Below are 15,888 nucleotides of genomic sequence, written 5' to 3' on the forward strand. Positions count from 1 at the left end.
GACATCATAAGGTAGTTAATTTAAACCGACTTATAGCAGTTTATATCAGTTTATTGCGATTTTCCTGGATTTCTTTGTGATGCGCTTTCACGAGTTGGACACCTCTCCAGTGGGTGGCTATCGTTAGCTGCTATTTCCACATGAGAAGAGGACATCTTTCAACCAAAAGACGATTGTTCTGGAGAAAGGACACCTTGCCCAAGATTCTGATGGAAGCTCGGCAAATAGTAAGCAATCTTTATGTTGTTAATTCGTATTTATGTTGACAAATGTCAAATAATAATTCCGCCATGAATTTCGGTGCGGTCTCGCTTTAGCGCACGCTGTATGCTGAAGTAACGTTAATTTTAAAAATGTAACACAGCGATTGCATTAAGAACTAATTTGTCTTTCATTTGCTGTCCAACTTGTATTTTTTAGTCAAGTTTATGAATAGTTTTCGATTAGAATAGGTGCCTCTCCAAGATGGCGCCGGACAGATTGCTTGAAGTTTTGGCCACTAATCACATTGTATAACCACGATTTGTGCCGCTAAATATGCACATTTTCGAACAAACTCTATATGCATTGTGTAATATGATGTTATAGGACTGTCATCTGAAGAATTCTGAGAAGGTTAGTGAAAAAATTAATATCTTTTGGTGGTTTATACGTTATCGCTATGTTTGGCTTGAATCAATGCTGTTGTGATGTTTGCTATTGTGGTAAGCTAATATAACGCTATATTGTGTTTTCGCTGTAAAACACTTAGAAAATCTGAAATATTGTCTGGATTCACAAGATCTGTGTCTTTCAATTGCTGTATGCTGTGTATTTTTAAGAAATGTTTTATGATGAGTAATTAGGTAATACACGTTGCTCTCTGTAGTTATCTTCTTGTCAATAGGGGGAGCTGTTAGCACTTTTTTTCTTGGTGTTCCCAAATTAAACTGCCTCGTACTCAATTCTTGCTCGTACAATATGCATATTATTATTACTATTGGATAGAAAACACTCTCTAGTTTCTAAAACCGTTTGAATTATGTCTGTAAGTGAAACAGAACTGGACTTAGAGCAATTTCCCTATGTGGAGTTGAGAATGCAGATTTTTCCAAACCTGTTCTAAGACCTGTGTATAACTTTGCCTGTCTTCTATTGGTTGAGATGCACTGCATACGCCTTCCCCTGGGTGTCAGCGAATAGAGGGCCTTGAAATGGAGTCTCTACGCAGTTCAGAAAGTCTATAAATTGATTGGAATCGAGGTGTCCCTTCTTGTGCTTCTTCGCGCTGACGCACTAAGGACATTGGGATGTCGTTTTAGAAGGTCCCGTTTTAGCTTCTAGTTATATCCGGCTCTGTTTTTATTCGATATAGGCTTTAAAGACATCATAATCTTGTTATTTTAAACCGATTTATATCAGTTTATGTCAGTATATTGCGATTTTCGGGCATTTCATTTTCTGCCGTTGTATGTAGTTGGGTATCTCTCTCTCGCATGCCATTGTGTACTGCTAATTGCAACGTGGAAGAAAACATTCTCCAACCCAGCAACGATTCTTTTGGCCAAAGGACACCTTTCCCAAGATTCTGATGGGAGTTCAGCTAATAGTAAGAACTATTTATGCTGATAATTCGTTGTTCTGTTGAAAAAGTAAAATGCATAAGACGCCATTATTTGCCGTGTAGCCTTGCGTTATCGCACCCTGTATTGCACCCTGTATTGCACAGTAACGTTAATTTTAAAAATGTAATTCAGCGATTGCATTAAGAACTAATTTGTCTTTCAATTGCTGTCCAACCTGTATTTTTTTAGTCAAGTTTATGAATAGTTTTCGATAAGAATAGGTGTCTTTGCAAGATGGCGCCGGACAGATTGCTTGAGTATTTGGACACTATTTTCATTGTATAAGCACGATTTGTGCCGCTAAATATGCACATTTTCGAACAAACTCTATATGCAAGATGATGTTACAGGACTGTCATCTGAAGAATTCTGAGAAGGTTAGTGAAAATTAATATATTTTGGTGGTGAATACGTTATCGCTATGTTTGGCTGGAATCAATGCTGTTGTGTGGTTTGCTACTGTGCTAAGCTAATATAACGCTATATTGTGTTTTCGCTGTAAAACACTTTCATTCACAAGATCTGTGTCTTTCAATTGCTGTACGCTGTGTATTTTTAAGAAATGTTTTATGATGAGTAATTAGGTAATACACGTTGCTCTCTGTAGTTATTCTAGTCGAGTTGTGATGGTGGCTGCAATGGTAAACTATGATTTATACCTGAAATATGCACATTTTTCTAACAAAACATATGCTATACAATAAATATGTTATCAGACTGTCATCTGATGAATTTGTTTCTTGGTTAGTGGCTATTTATATCTTTATTTGGTCGAATTTGTGATAGCTACTGATGGAGTAAAAAAATGGTGTCTTTTGCTAACGTGGTTAGCTAATAGATTTACATATTGTGTCTTCCCTGTAAAACATTTTAAAAATCAGAAATGATGGCTTGATTACCAAGATGTGTATCTTTCATCTGGTGTCTTGGACTTGTGATTTAATGATATTTAGATGCTACTATTTACTTGTGACGCTATGCTAGCCTATGCTAGTCAGCTTTTTTACTGGTGGGGGTGCTCCCGGACCCGGGTTTCTGAGGAAGTAGAGGTTATTCTAGTCGCTTTGGTGAGAGTTGTGATGGTGGCTGCAATGGTAAACTATGATTTATACCTGAAATATGCACATTTTTCTAACAAAACATATGCTATACAATAAATATGTTATCAGACTGTCATCTGATGAAGTTGTTTCTTGGTTAGTGGCTATTTATATCTTTATTTGGTCGAATTTGTGATAGCTACTGATGGAGTAAAAAACTGGTGGAGTAAAAAAAGTGGTGTCTTTTGCTAACGTGGTTAGCTAATAGATTTACATATTGTGTCTTCCCTGTAAAACATTTTAAAAATCAGAAATGATGGCTGGATTCACAAGATGTGTATCTTTCATCTGGTGTCTTGGACTTGTGATTTAATGATATTTAGATGCTAGTATTTACTTGTGACGCTATGCTAGGCTATGCTAGTCAGCTTTTTTACTGATGGGGGTGCTCCCGGATCCGGGTTTGGGAGGAATTAGAGGTTAAATGAGATTGTTGAAAGAACATTAACGCGTCCCAAAATAAAATCATTACACATCATGTCTTATTACTGTTGCCGAGCCAATCAAGGCCCTTATTGTTTAAACACTGATCCATTTATAGCTCTTTGTCTGTTGGCAAAACTAAGGACAATCACAGTGCTTTTAACATATTGTTTTCAACTTACATATTTGACACACTTTCACAAATTAATATGCATAATGTAATCATGTATTTCCTCACCTGGGATTTGAACTCACATCATCTTGGTTCACAGTCCTCCAATCTTCCTGCTATGCCCAACCAACATAAGACAACTGTACAGAAAGCCCTAAATTGCTGAAATAAGTACAGTGCTTTCAGAAAGTATTCATACCCCTTATTCCACATTTTGTTGTTACAGTCTGAATTCAAAGTTGATTAAATGTTTTTCCTCGCCCATCTACACACAATACCCCATAATGACAAAGTGAAAATATGTTTTTAGCAAATGTATTGATAATGAAATAGAAATATCAAATTTACATAAGTATTCACACAGTATCCCTGAGTCAATACTTTGTAGAAGCATCTTGGCAGTGATTACAGCTGTCTTTCTGTTTAAGTCTCAAGGCTTTCCACACCTGGATTGTGCAAGATTTGCACTTTTTATTTTCAAAATTCTTAAAGATCTGTCAAATTAGTTGTTGATCATTGCTAGACAACCATTTTCAGGTCTTGCTATAGATTGTCAAGTAGGAAAATTCACTGTCTTCTTGGTAAGCAACTTCAGTGAAGATGTGGCCTTGTGTTTTAGGTTATTGACCTGCTGAAAGGGGAATTAATCTCCCAGTGGCTGGTATAAAGCAGAATGAACCAGGTTTTTCCCTAGGATTTTGCCTGTGCTTCACTCCATTCGGTTTGTTATTTATCCTGAAATGGTTCCCAGTCCTTAACGATTACAAATCATACCCATAACATGACGCAGCCAATAAAATATGGACAGTGTGTCACGTCCTGACCATAGAGAGCCCTTATTTTCTATGGTAGAGTAGGTCGGGGCGTGACTGGGGGTTAGTCTGGTTTATTATTTCTATGTGGAGTTTTGTTTTCTATGTTGGTGATTGATATGATTCCCAATTAGAGGCATCTGGTAATCGTTGTCTCTAATTGGGGATCATATTTAAGTAGCATTTTTTCCACCTGTGTTTTATGGGATATTGTTTTGAGTTAGTGCACGTACCTATGTAGTCACGGTTCGTTGTTAGTTTATTGTTTATTTGTTTCTTGTCTTCGCTAAGTTTCACTTTATCATTAAATTATGTGGAACTCAACATCCGCTGCGCCTTGGTCCGATATTTATTCCAGCGAACGTGACACAGTGGTGCTCAGTAATGTGTTGTATTAGATTTGCCCCAAACATAACACTTTGTATTCAGGACAACACGTTAATTGCTGTGCCACATTTTTTGCATAATTACTTTACAGGCTTCTTTCTTTTCACTTTCTCAATAAGGTTAGTATTTTTTGAGGAACTACAATATTGTTGATCCATCCTCAGTTTTCTCCAATGACAGCCATTAAACTCTGTAAATGTTTTAAAGTCACCATTGGCCTCATGGTGAAATCCCTGAGCGGTTTCCTTCCTCTCCGGGAACTGAACTAGGAAGGATGCCTGTATCATTGTAGTGACTGGGTGTATTGACCTCCATCCAATCTGTTGCAACTGCGTGATGCCATCGCGTCAGCATGGACCAACATAGATCTGGAACATTTCCGACATCTTGTAGAATGCCTCAAAGAATTCAGGCTGTTCTGGAAGTCAAGGAGGGTCTGACCCGGTATTAGACGGGTGTCCCTAATAAACTGTCCGTTGAGTGTATATAACAATTTAGTTTATGTTAGGTTTACTTTTATACCCATTGTTCTATACTGACTGGCTCTTTATTTGTCATCTATCCTGAACAAAAATATAAACACAACATGCAACAATTTCTATGATTTTACTGGGTTACAGTTCATATAAGGTAATCAGTCAATTTAAATTAAATAATTAGGAACTAATCTATAGATTTCACATGACTGGGCAAGGGTGTAGCCATGGGTGGGCCTGGGAGGGCATAGGCCTCCCAGGCATAGGCTGTCTGAGTGGCTGATCTAAGATTAGCCCGCAGGTGAAGAAGCCGGAATTGGAGGTTCTGGGCTGGCATGGTTACACGTGGTCTGCAGTTGTGAGACAGGTTGGATGTACTGCTAAATTCTCTAAAGCGAGTTGAGGTGGCTTAAGGTAGAGAAATTAACATTAAATTCTCTGGTAACAGCTCTGGTGGACATTCCTGCAGTCAGCACGCCAATTTCACGCTCCCTCAACTTGAGACATCTGTGGCATTATGTTTTGTGACAAAACGGCACATTTTAGAGTGGTCTTTTATTGTCCCCAGCACAAGGTGCACCTGTCTAATGATCATGATGTTTAATCAGCTTCTTGATAAGCCAGACCTGTCAGGTGGATGGATTATCTTGGCAAAGGTGAAATGCTCACTAACAGGGATGTAAACACATTTTTGCACAAAATTTGAGAGAAATAAGCTTTTTGTGCATATGAAACATCTCTGGGATATTTTATTTCAACACATAACATGGGACCAACACTTTACATGTTGTGTTTATATTTTTATTGAGTATATTAGGGCTGGTTCCTGAACCATCGGTCATATTATCTGGTGCCAAACTAATGGAAAATGTGGGTTCATGTAACGGTTGTTTTCCTCCTCTTCATCTGAAGAGGAGGTGTAGGGATCGGACCAAAACGCAGCGTGTTGTGAAGACATGATGAATTTATTTAGACAAGACGAATACGTAACACACTTGAGAAATTACAAAACAAAAAAACGACGTAGACCGACCTGAACATATGAACTTACATAAACACGAAGAACGCACGAACAGGTACAGACTAGACCAAACGATACAGTCCCGTGTGGTACAAACACTGACACGGAAGACAATCACCCACAAACAAACAGTGAGAACAGCCTACCTTAATATGGTTCTCAATCAGAGGAAACGTCAAACACCTGCCCCTAATTGAGAACCATATCAGGCAACACATTGAACCCAACATAGAAACACATAACATAGACTACCCACCCAGCTCACGCCCTGACCATACTAAACAAATACAAAAACAACGGAAAACAGGTCAGGAACGTGACAGTTCAGCTATATACCTAAAACTGGTCAATTGCAAGGCCATGATGAAGACCAGTCACAAGTACTACTGTCAGGTCCAAGGCCAGTTGGCCATTACAGGCTTGACTGGTGCGACTTTAACGGACACAAAAAAATGACCTCACCGTGGAGAGAGTCAGGCAAAATTAAGAATTATTTTCTAAAATGAAAGACAGGCTGGACATATACTACTACAACACATACATGGACACATACTTCCAGTCAGCATGAACACATGCACACATACTCAAGCTTCATTTATCATTTTCAGCAATTCTGATTATCAGTTCTTTATGTGTATTTTTTTTTTTTTTTTTTTTTAATTTTATCCCCTTTTCTCCCCAATTTTCGTGGTATCCAATCGCTAGTAATTACTATCTTGTCTCATCGCTACAACTCCCGTACGGGCTCGGGAGAGACGAAGGTCGAAACCATGCGTCCTCCGAAGCACAACCCAACCAAGCCGCACTGCTTCTTTAACACAGCGCGCCTCCAACCCGGAAGCCAGCCGCACCAATGTGTCGGAGGAAACACCGTGTACCTGGCCCCCTTGGTTAGCGCGCACTGCGCCCGGCCCGCCACAGGAGTCGCTGGAGCGCGATGAGACAAGGATATCCCTACCGGCCAAACCCTCCCTAACCCGGACGACGCTAGCCCAATTGTGCGTCGCCCCACGGACCTCCCGGTCGCGGCCGGCTGCGACAGAGCCTGGGCGCGAACCCAGAGACTCTGGTGGCGCAGTTAGCACTGCGATGCAGTGCCCTAGACCACTGCGCCACCCGGGAGGCCCTCTTTATGTGTATTTCTATGGTCCTTCTCAATAAGGTTCACATTACTTGATTTTTGTTTTCCAACAGCTGAAACAGACATTCTTGTAGATATTTGTCTACTATTTAGATTGTAAAATGAATCTATATACTGCTTATTGTGTTACAGTAAACAAAGCCTAATACTTCAGCATTTTTATATTTAATTGTTTGCTATAGCTATTGTTTGCCATGTGGTATTAAACATCAAACTAACTACAGCCCTGTAGTCAGCTTTCTATGTCATGCCAAACATTTTACAATTTCAATACTGGCAGATGTATTATCATTTTATATTAAGAAATAATCCAATTTATTTATTTTTAAAGCAGAAAAAATAGTCTAAATTATTTAAATATTTTTTCTAGTAAAGTTCAGGCTCAAATCATGTAAAGCACAAAAAGTGTTAGAAACATGTCTTGTAAGAGACATTTTGACTGTCTGCTTATTGTATAGTATGTGTTTTTTGGGGTGGTCACTATTCTTGCCACTGGATGGTAGCCATCGTACTTGGAGCTGGGTCAGGATTATGCCCAACATGTACATATTATGTATGTGTTGGGCACAGGTAACAGGAAGTAGGCATGCACAGGGGTGAGAGCTTACCATTCTCACCTCAACACAACTCTAGAAAGAACACTCATACCGAGAACACATAGGGGTAGCAGATAATGCTATGCTTGGATTGCTGCAACACATCTCTCTAGTAATAGCTCAGGCTCAAATAATGTAAAGAACAGCGATTATTAGAAACAAATCTCTAGTAAAAGCTCAGGCTTAAAACTTCTTGTCAATAGGGGGGCGCTGTTTTCACGTTGGAAAAAACCAATTTAAACGGCCTCGTACTCTATTCTAGATCATAAAATATGCATATTATTATTACTATTGGATAGAGAACACTCTCAAGTTTCTAAAACTGTTTGAATTATATATGTGAGTAAAACAGAACTCATTTGGCAGCAAACTTCCATACAGGAAGTGAAAATTCTGAAAATGGGGCTCTGTTTCAGGGCCTGCCTATTCAACTGGCTTATATTTATCGATATACATGCACTTCATACGCCTTCCACTACATGTCAACAGGCAGTGGAAGGTGGAATGGGGTGTCTAGCTTGATCTGAGGTCGAATGAGAGCTTTTGGAGTGGCAGGTCAGGAATTTCCTTTGTCTACCAAGGCGCGAGGCGGAGCTCGACATTAGCTTCTGAAAAGCTTTCGGTTTACAGGGCGAATATCTCCGGCTCTGATTTTATTTGATACATGTGATAATAACATCGTAAAGTAGGTTTTTTCAACCGAGTTTTATCAGTTTATTCAACGTTTATTGGGACTTGGAGTTTTCCATTCTTTGCGTCAAGAGAGGGTGGGAACGTTATCAACCTTGGCTAGCATTGTGGCGCGAATTCGACAGAAGAAAAGGACATTCTAAAACCAAACAACGATGTATTCTGGACCAAGGACTCCTTGTACAAGATTCTGATGGAAGCTCAGCAAAAGTAAGAACAATTTATGATGTTATTTCGTATTTCTGTGGAAAATGTTGATTCCTATTCTCCGCCGTTTTGCTGAGCGCTGTCTCCTAATAACGCAAGCTGTATGTTATGGTAAAGTTATTTTTAAAAATCTAACACGGCGGTTGCATTAAGAACCAGTGTATCTTTCATTTGCCATACAACAAGTATTTTTATGTAAAGTTTATGATGAGTTCTTTGGTCAGATTAGGTGAGTAATATATATAACAAAGGCATCAGAGATTATTTATAATCTGTCACAGAAACTGGAATCCATCTCCCCCGACGCACCCAAATTTATTTTAGGGGATTTTAACAACTGTACCTTGCGCAAAGTCTTGCGCACATACCATCAGTATGTGAAATGTCACACTAGGAAAAATAGGACTCTTGATTTGTGCTATGGGACAATACCAAAGGTGTTCTCTGCCACCACCAGACCTCCTCTGGGGACATCAGACCACAATGTGGTCTACCTCAGGCCAACTTTACTGTCGCCTCCTGGAGAGGGAGAAACCCACAGTTAAAACTGTCCAGATCTGGAATGACAACAGTATCACTTGTCTCCAGGGGTGTTTTGACTGTACAATGTGGGAGGTATTTGAGGACAGCAGCTCTGATCGGGATGAACTCACAGAGGTTATTTCAGACTATGTAAACTTCTGTGTTGAGTCAGTTGTGCCTACTAAGACCTGTAAAATCTTCCCTAACAACAAGCCTTGGGTATCAAAACATCTAAAATCACTACTTGATAGGAAGAAGGCAGTTTATGCTGGGGGTGATAGACAGGCTTTAAGAGATGTACAACGTGAGATAAAAAGACAGATACTGGTGGACAAGGAGGCATACAAGCAAAGGGTGGAGAGGACCCTCTCCTCAGGAAACGCAAGGGTGGCCTGGCAAGGGATTAAATCCATGGCTAGCGCCCCCCATATAGGCAGGGGAAAAACCAGTGCTGACCTTGGGGGATATGAGGGCCAGAACATGGCTAATGAACTGAATGTTTTCTTCTCAAGATTTGAATCAGACAACTTCGTGTCAGAGGTAAAACAAATGGAAGCATCATTACAAATGTTTGAGAGAGTTGTTGTTCAACAGTCTGATGTTCTAAAGTTGTTCAGGGGATGTAACACATACAAAAGCTCAGGCCCAGACAAAATAAGTGGGCATGTGTTAAAGCACTGTGCTGAACAACTGGCTGGTGTTTTTACAGACATTTTCCAATCCTCACTCAACCAGCAACACGTTCCAGTATTGTGGAACAAATCAATAATTATACCAATTCCTAAAGTATCGAATCCCTTTGTGCTGAATGACTATCGCCCTGTCGCTTTGACATCCTTAGTTATGAAATGCCTTGAGAAAATTGTGAAAAGTCATATTCTCAGTGTCACCCAGAAGCTCCTCGACCCATTTCAGTTTGCCTATCAGACCAGCAGAGGAGTTGATGATGCCATTCTTACCCTCCTTAACATGGTCTATAGACATCTAGAAGGTGCCAAATCCCATGTCAGGGTTCTGTTGACTTTTCTTCTGCCTTCAACACAATCCAGCCCTACATTCTGGCACAGAGACTCATTCGGGACTTTTCCTTAGATGGGGGGCTGGTTTTGTGGCTGTTGGACTTCCTGAGCCAACGCTCACAGCGAGTCAAAATAGGTCCCCATGTGTCGGATATACGCAATACCAACACAGGCTCTCCTCAGGGATGTGTTTTGTCCCCACTTCTGTACATCTTGTACACTAATAGTTGTACTAGTTCCCATACTGACAGACACCTCGTTAAGTTCGCTGATGACACTGCCTTGATCAGCCTGTTGCATGATGACGAGGAACATCATGGCCCGGTCCTAGATGACTTTGTAGAGTGGTGTGAGGAATCACACTTCGTCCTCAATACTAATAAGACCAAAGAGATGTGCATAGACTTCAGGAAGCGTACAACACCTACCTCTGCAATATCTATCAGAGGCCAGAATATAGAAATTGTAGAGGAATATAAATATCTGGGTGTCTTTTTGGACAGTAAGCTTCAGTGGAGTAAATGTACAGACCAGATCTACAAAAAGAGCCAACAGAGACTGTACTTTCTAAAAAAGTTGGGTTCTTTTAATATAGACTGTACTATATTGACTCTGTTTTACAAATCCTTTATTGAGAGTATTTTAACTTTTTGTATTGTTTGTTGGTTTGGCAATGCCACTGTCAGTCAGAGAAACATGCTGAGAAGGATTATTACCACAGCAAGTAAGGTACTTGGAGTCAAACAGACAGGCCTGGATGAGATCTTTAAGGTCAGGGCCCTCCGTAAGGCTCACAAAATCATTTTAGACCCAAGTCACCCCCTGTACCTGGACTTTGAATTACTCCCCTCTGGGCGCAGGTATAGGGCACCCCTCAGCAGGAAAAATAGAACGAGACAATCATTTGTGCCAGGTGTGATATCCCTCTTAAATAGCTCGGGCAAATGTTCCCATTGACCTTTAAGGCCAGCAGGCTAGTCTTTGTTTTAAATTTTTTATTTTTTTTATTTCTTATTTCTTACTATTATTATTTTTTTATTGGTGCGTGACTGTTATTGAAAGTTGTATTGTCAATCTTGTTTTGTATTTAACGCCACTTTAAATGTGTACATGACACTGCAACAAAATTTCCCCATGGGGACAATAAAGTAAGTAAGTAAGTAAGTGTCCAAAATAGCTCCGGACATTCTGGGGAAATGTTGCTACATATTCACAATGTATAACCACAGTTTGCAGCTCTAAATATGCACATTTTCGAACAAAACATAAGTGTATTGTATAACCTGATGTTATAAGACTGTCATCTGATGAAGTTGTTCAAGGTTAGTGATTCATTTTATATCTTTTGTTGGTTTTTGCGATAGCTACCTTTTGCGGTGAATAAATGCATTTGTGTGTTTGGCAATTGTGGTAAGCTAATATAACGCTATATTGTGTTTTCGCTGTAAAACACTTAAAAAAATCGGAAATATTGGCTGGATTCACAAGATGTTTATCTTTCATTTGCTGTACACCATGTGTTTTTCATAAATGTTTTATGATGAGTATTTATTTATTTCACGTTGCTCTCTGTAATTATTCTGGCTGCTTCGGTGCTATTTGTGATGGTAGCTGCAATGTAAAACTGATTTATACCTCAAATATGCAAATTTTTCAAACAAAACATAAATGTATTGTATAACATGTTATAAGACTGCCATCTGATGAAGTTGTTTCTTGGTTAGTGACTAATTATATCTCTATTTGGTCGGTTTTGTGATAGCTACCTATGCGGTAGAAACATGGTGAAAATATGCGGTTGAGTCTTTGGCTATTGTGGTTAGCTAATAGAAATACATATTGTGTTTTCGCTGTAAACCATTTTAAAAATCGGAAATGATGGCTGGATTCACAAGATGTTTATCTTTCATTTGCTGTATTGGACTTGTGAATTCATGAAAATTATATATTATATGATATCCCTGTCCCGTTAGGCTAGGCTAGTCAGCTTTTTTGATGAGGATGCTCCCGGATCCGGGATGGGTATCACTGAAAGGTTAAATCATGTAAGAAACAATGTATAATTATTATAAAAACATTTCTGAAGTGACTTCTTGTGACTGGTCTTCTGTTGCATCTGGCATAGTTTGCCATTCAGCAGACTACACCTTCAAATACATTGGTCCCTGGTAGTTTTTCAGTGGTTGCTCAATTAAAAGTTTCAAGCTTATGCCGTGACCGTTTGTGGTAGATGGTGGCAGATTGTGGTAAATTGCACCATTCCTTCATTGCACCACACTATCACAAGGGGGAGTTAAAACGCTGATTATGCTTTTGGTTTCTCTCCCTCTCAAAACAGAAAGAAAGAACTAACTGGCTTTATTTACCACAATGTGAAAGACTGATAGCCCCTCAATATAGCGTTTCTGAAACACGGGGTCCTTCTTTGCTGATGTGAAGAAGAAACTGAATGAAAGATTCCAGCGAGGATAGGAAGGGGAAAAATGTTGAACATATTTTCAAGACCTAAGCTACTTCATTTATTTATGAAATGTACAAGTACACTGCTCAAAAAAATTAAGGGAACACTTAAACAACACAATGTAACTCCAAGTCAATCACACTTATGTGAAATCAAACTGTCCACTTAGGAAGCAACACTGATTGACAATAAATGTCACATGCTGTTGTGCAAATGGAATAGACAACAGGTGGAAATTATAGGCAATTAGCAAGACAACCCCAATAAAGGAGTGGTTCTGCAGGTGGTGACCACAGACCAGTCCTCAGTTCCTATGCTTCCTGGCTGATGTTTTGGTCACTTTTGAATGCTGGCGGTGCTTTCACTCTAGTGGTAGCATGAGACGGAGTCTACAACCCACACAAGTGGCTCAGGTAGTGCAGCTCATCCAGGATGGCACATCAATGCGAGCTGTGGCAAGAAGGTTTGCTGTGTCTGTCAGCGTAGTGTCCAGAGCATGGAGGCGCTACCAGGAGACAGGCCAGTACATCAGGAGACGTGGAGGAGGCCGTAGGAGGGCAACAACCCAGCAGCAGGACCGCTACCTCCGCCTTTGTGCAAGGAGGAGCAGGGGGAACACTGCCTGAGCCCTGCAAAATGACCTCCAGCAGGCCACAAATGTGAATGTGTCTGATCAAACGGTCAGAAACAGACTCCATGAGGGTGGTATGAGGGCCCGACGTCCACAGGTGGGGGTTGTGCTTACAGCCCAACACCGTGCAGGACGTTTGGCATTTGCCAGAGAACACCAAGATTGGCAAATTCGCCACTGGCGCCCTGTGCTCTTCACAGATGAAAGCAGATTCACACTGAGCACATGTGACAGACATGACAGTCTGGAGACGCCGTGGAGAACGTTCTGCTGCCTGCAACATCCTCCAGCATGACCGGTTTGGCGGTGGGTCAGTCATGGTGTGGGGTGGCATTTCTTTGGGGGGCCGCACAGCCCTCCATGTGCTCGCCAGAGGTAGCCTGACTGCCATTAGGTACCGAGATGAGATCCTCAGAGACCATATGCTGGTGCGGTTGGCCCTGGGTTCCTCCTAATGCAAGACAATGCTAGACCTCATGTGGCTGGAGTGTGTCAGCAGTTCCTGCAAGAGGAAGGCATTGATGCTATGGACTGGCCCGCCCGTTCCCCAGACCTGAATCCAATTGAGCACATCTGGGACATCATGTCTCGCTCCATCCACCAACGCCACGTTGCACCACAGACTGTCCAGGAGTTGGCGGATGCTTTAGTCCAGGTCTGGGAGGAGATGCCTCAGGAGACCATCCGCCACCTCATCAGGAGCATGCCCAGGCGTTGTAGGGAGGTCATACAGGCACGTGGAGGCCACACACACTACTGAGCCTCATTTTGACTTGTTTTAAGGACATTACATCAAAGTTGGATCAGCCTGTAGTGTGGTTTTCCACTTTAATTTTGAGTGTGACTCCAAATCCAGACCTCCATGGGTTGATAAATTTGATTTCCATTGATAATTTTTGTGTGATTTTGTTGTCAGCACATTCAACTATGTAAAGAAAAAAGTATTTAATAAGAATATTTCATTCAATCAGATCTAGGATGTGTTATTTTAGGTTTCCCTTTATTTTTATGAGCAGTGTATATTTAGTCAATTCAATATATTTGTTTAGACTTGGCCTATTTAGTAGGTTATTTTGCACCATAAAGCTATATTTGTCAGCATAAAGCTGTGACTTACTCATTCGTGGCTTCGGATCAAAATTCTTTCCAACATTCTTTCTGATAGTCTTTAACAAAGAAATGTTTTGACCAAGTTAATCTGCTTATGTTGTGTGTGTGTGTGTGTGTTTTCAATTATTTGTGACATTGTGGTTAGAATGAAGAATGTAAACGAATGCATCACTCTCCGCCACATGGCCTCAAACTGCACCATTTTGTTTTTCTCCGTCGCCCAAGCACTTTCTACATTTGGATAATAAAGCATTTAAAAACTGAAAATCAACCAATGTCAACATTTAAGTACACGTTTTTTCAAGATGATTGATGAGAAAATTATCATCCAACCCATAGGATATCTTTTTTTTTTTTAAATAACGTGCCCAGTGTAAACAGACATTTTCTCTGGTCCAGGTCGTAGAATATGCATATAATTTACAGATTAGGATAGAAAACACTCCAAAGTTTCCAAAACTGTCAAAATATTGTCTATGAGAATAAGAATACATATTCTGCAAGCGAAAACCTGAGAAAATGTAACCCGGAAGTGATTTAAAAAAAATGTAATCTGTGTTCCCTGGCCCGTCTAACCTCCATTTAAAGGGTATCAACCAGATTCCTTTTCCAATGGCTTCCTCAGACTGAAGCCAGGCTTTAGAAATAGTTTCAGGCTTTTATTTTGAAAAATAAACAAGTTTTTTCAAAACTAGTCAAGTGTCCTCCGAATATTTCCTGTGCGCGCGGGAGGAGCTCACCATTTTCCGTTTGTCTCTTATTGAATAGGTTATGCTCCGGTTGAAATATTATCGATTATGTTTGTTAAAGACAACCTGAGGATTGATTATAAAAAACATTTGAAATGTTTCTACGACCATTTCGGATACTTTTTGGAATTTGTCGAACGGAACACGGCTTTTGTTCTCAACATAATGTGCAACCCAAATGGCGTTTTTTTTGTGATAAAAGTAATATTTATCGAACAAAAAGAAGATTTGTTGTGTAACTGGGAGTCTCGTGAGTGGAAACATCCGAAGATTATCAAAGGTAAGCAATTCATTTTATTGCTTTTCTTACTTTCGTGACCAAGCTAACCAAACTAATATAAGGCTAAGCTGTTGTAGCATTGAAAGCTACACTCACAAAAGCTTGGATTTCTTTCGCTGTAAAATATATTTTCAAAATCTGACACGATAGGTGGATTAACAACAAGCTTTAAACTGTGTTTTTGTATATTTCACTTGTGATTGCATGATTATAAATATTTGTAGTAATATTTATGCATTTTGCGCCCTGCAATTCTAGCGGTTGTTTAGGAAAATGATCCCGTACTAGGGATGCGTAGCGCAGAGAAGTTAACTGAATTTCCATTGTAATACTTCTGACAGCCAAATTTCGAACTCCACTCATAACCTTTGTACTTCATAACATGAAGACCTAACCTCTTGAATTAATTACTATACTGAAGATAGAAGCCGCCTCTTATTAAGTTCCAAGAGCCGATCAGTTAACCAACATCATTTCATTTAGCCTA

Source organism: Salvelinus namaycush, chromosome 9, assembly GCF_016432855.1.
Source record: "Salvelinus namaycush isolate Seneca chromosome 9, SaNama_1.0, whole genome shotgun sequence".
In the NCBI taxonomy this organism is placed as follows: domain Eukaryota; kingdom Metazoa; phylum Chordata; class Actinopteri; order Salmoniformes; family Salmonidae; genus Salvelinus; species Salvelinus namaycush.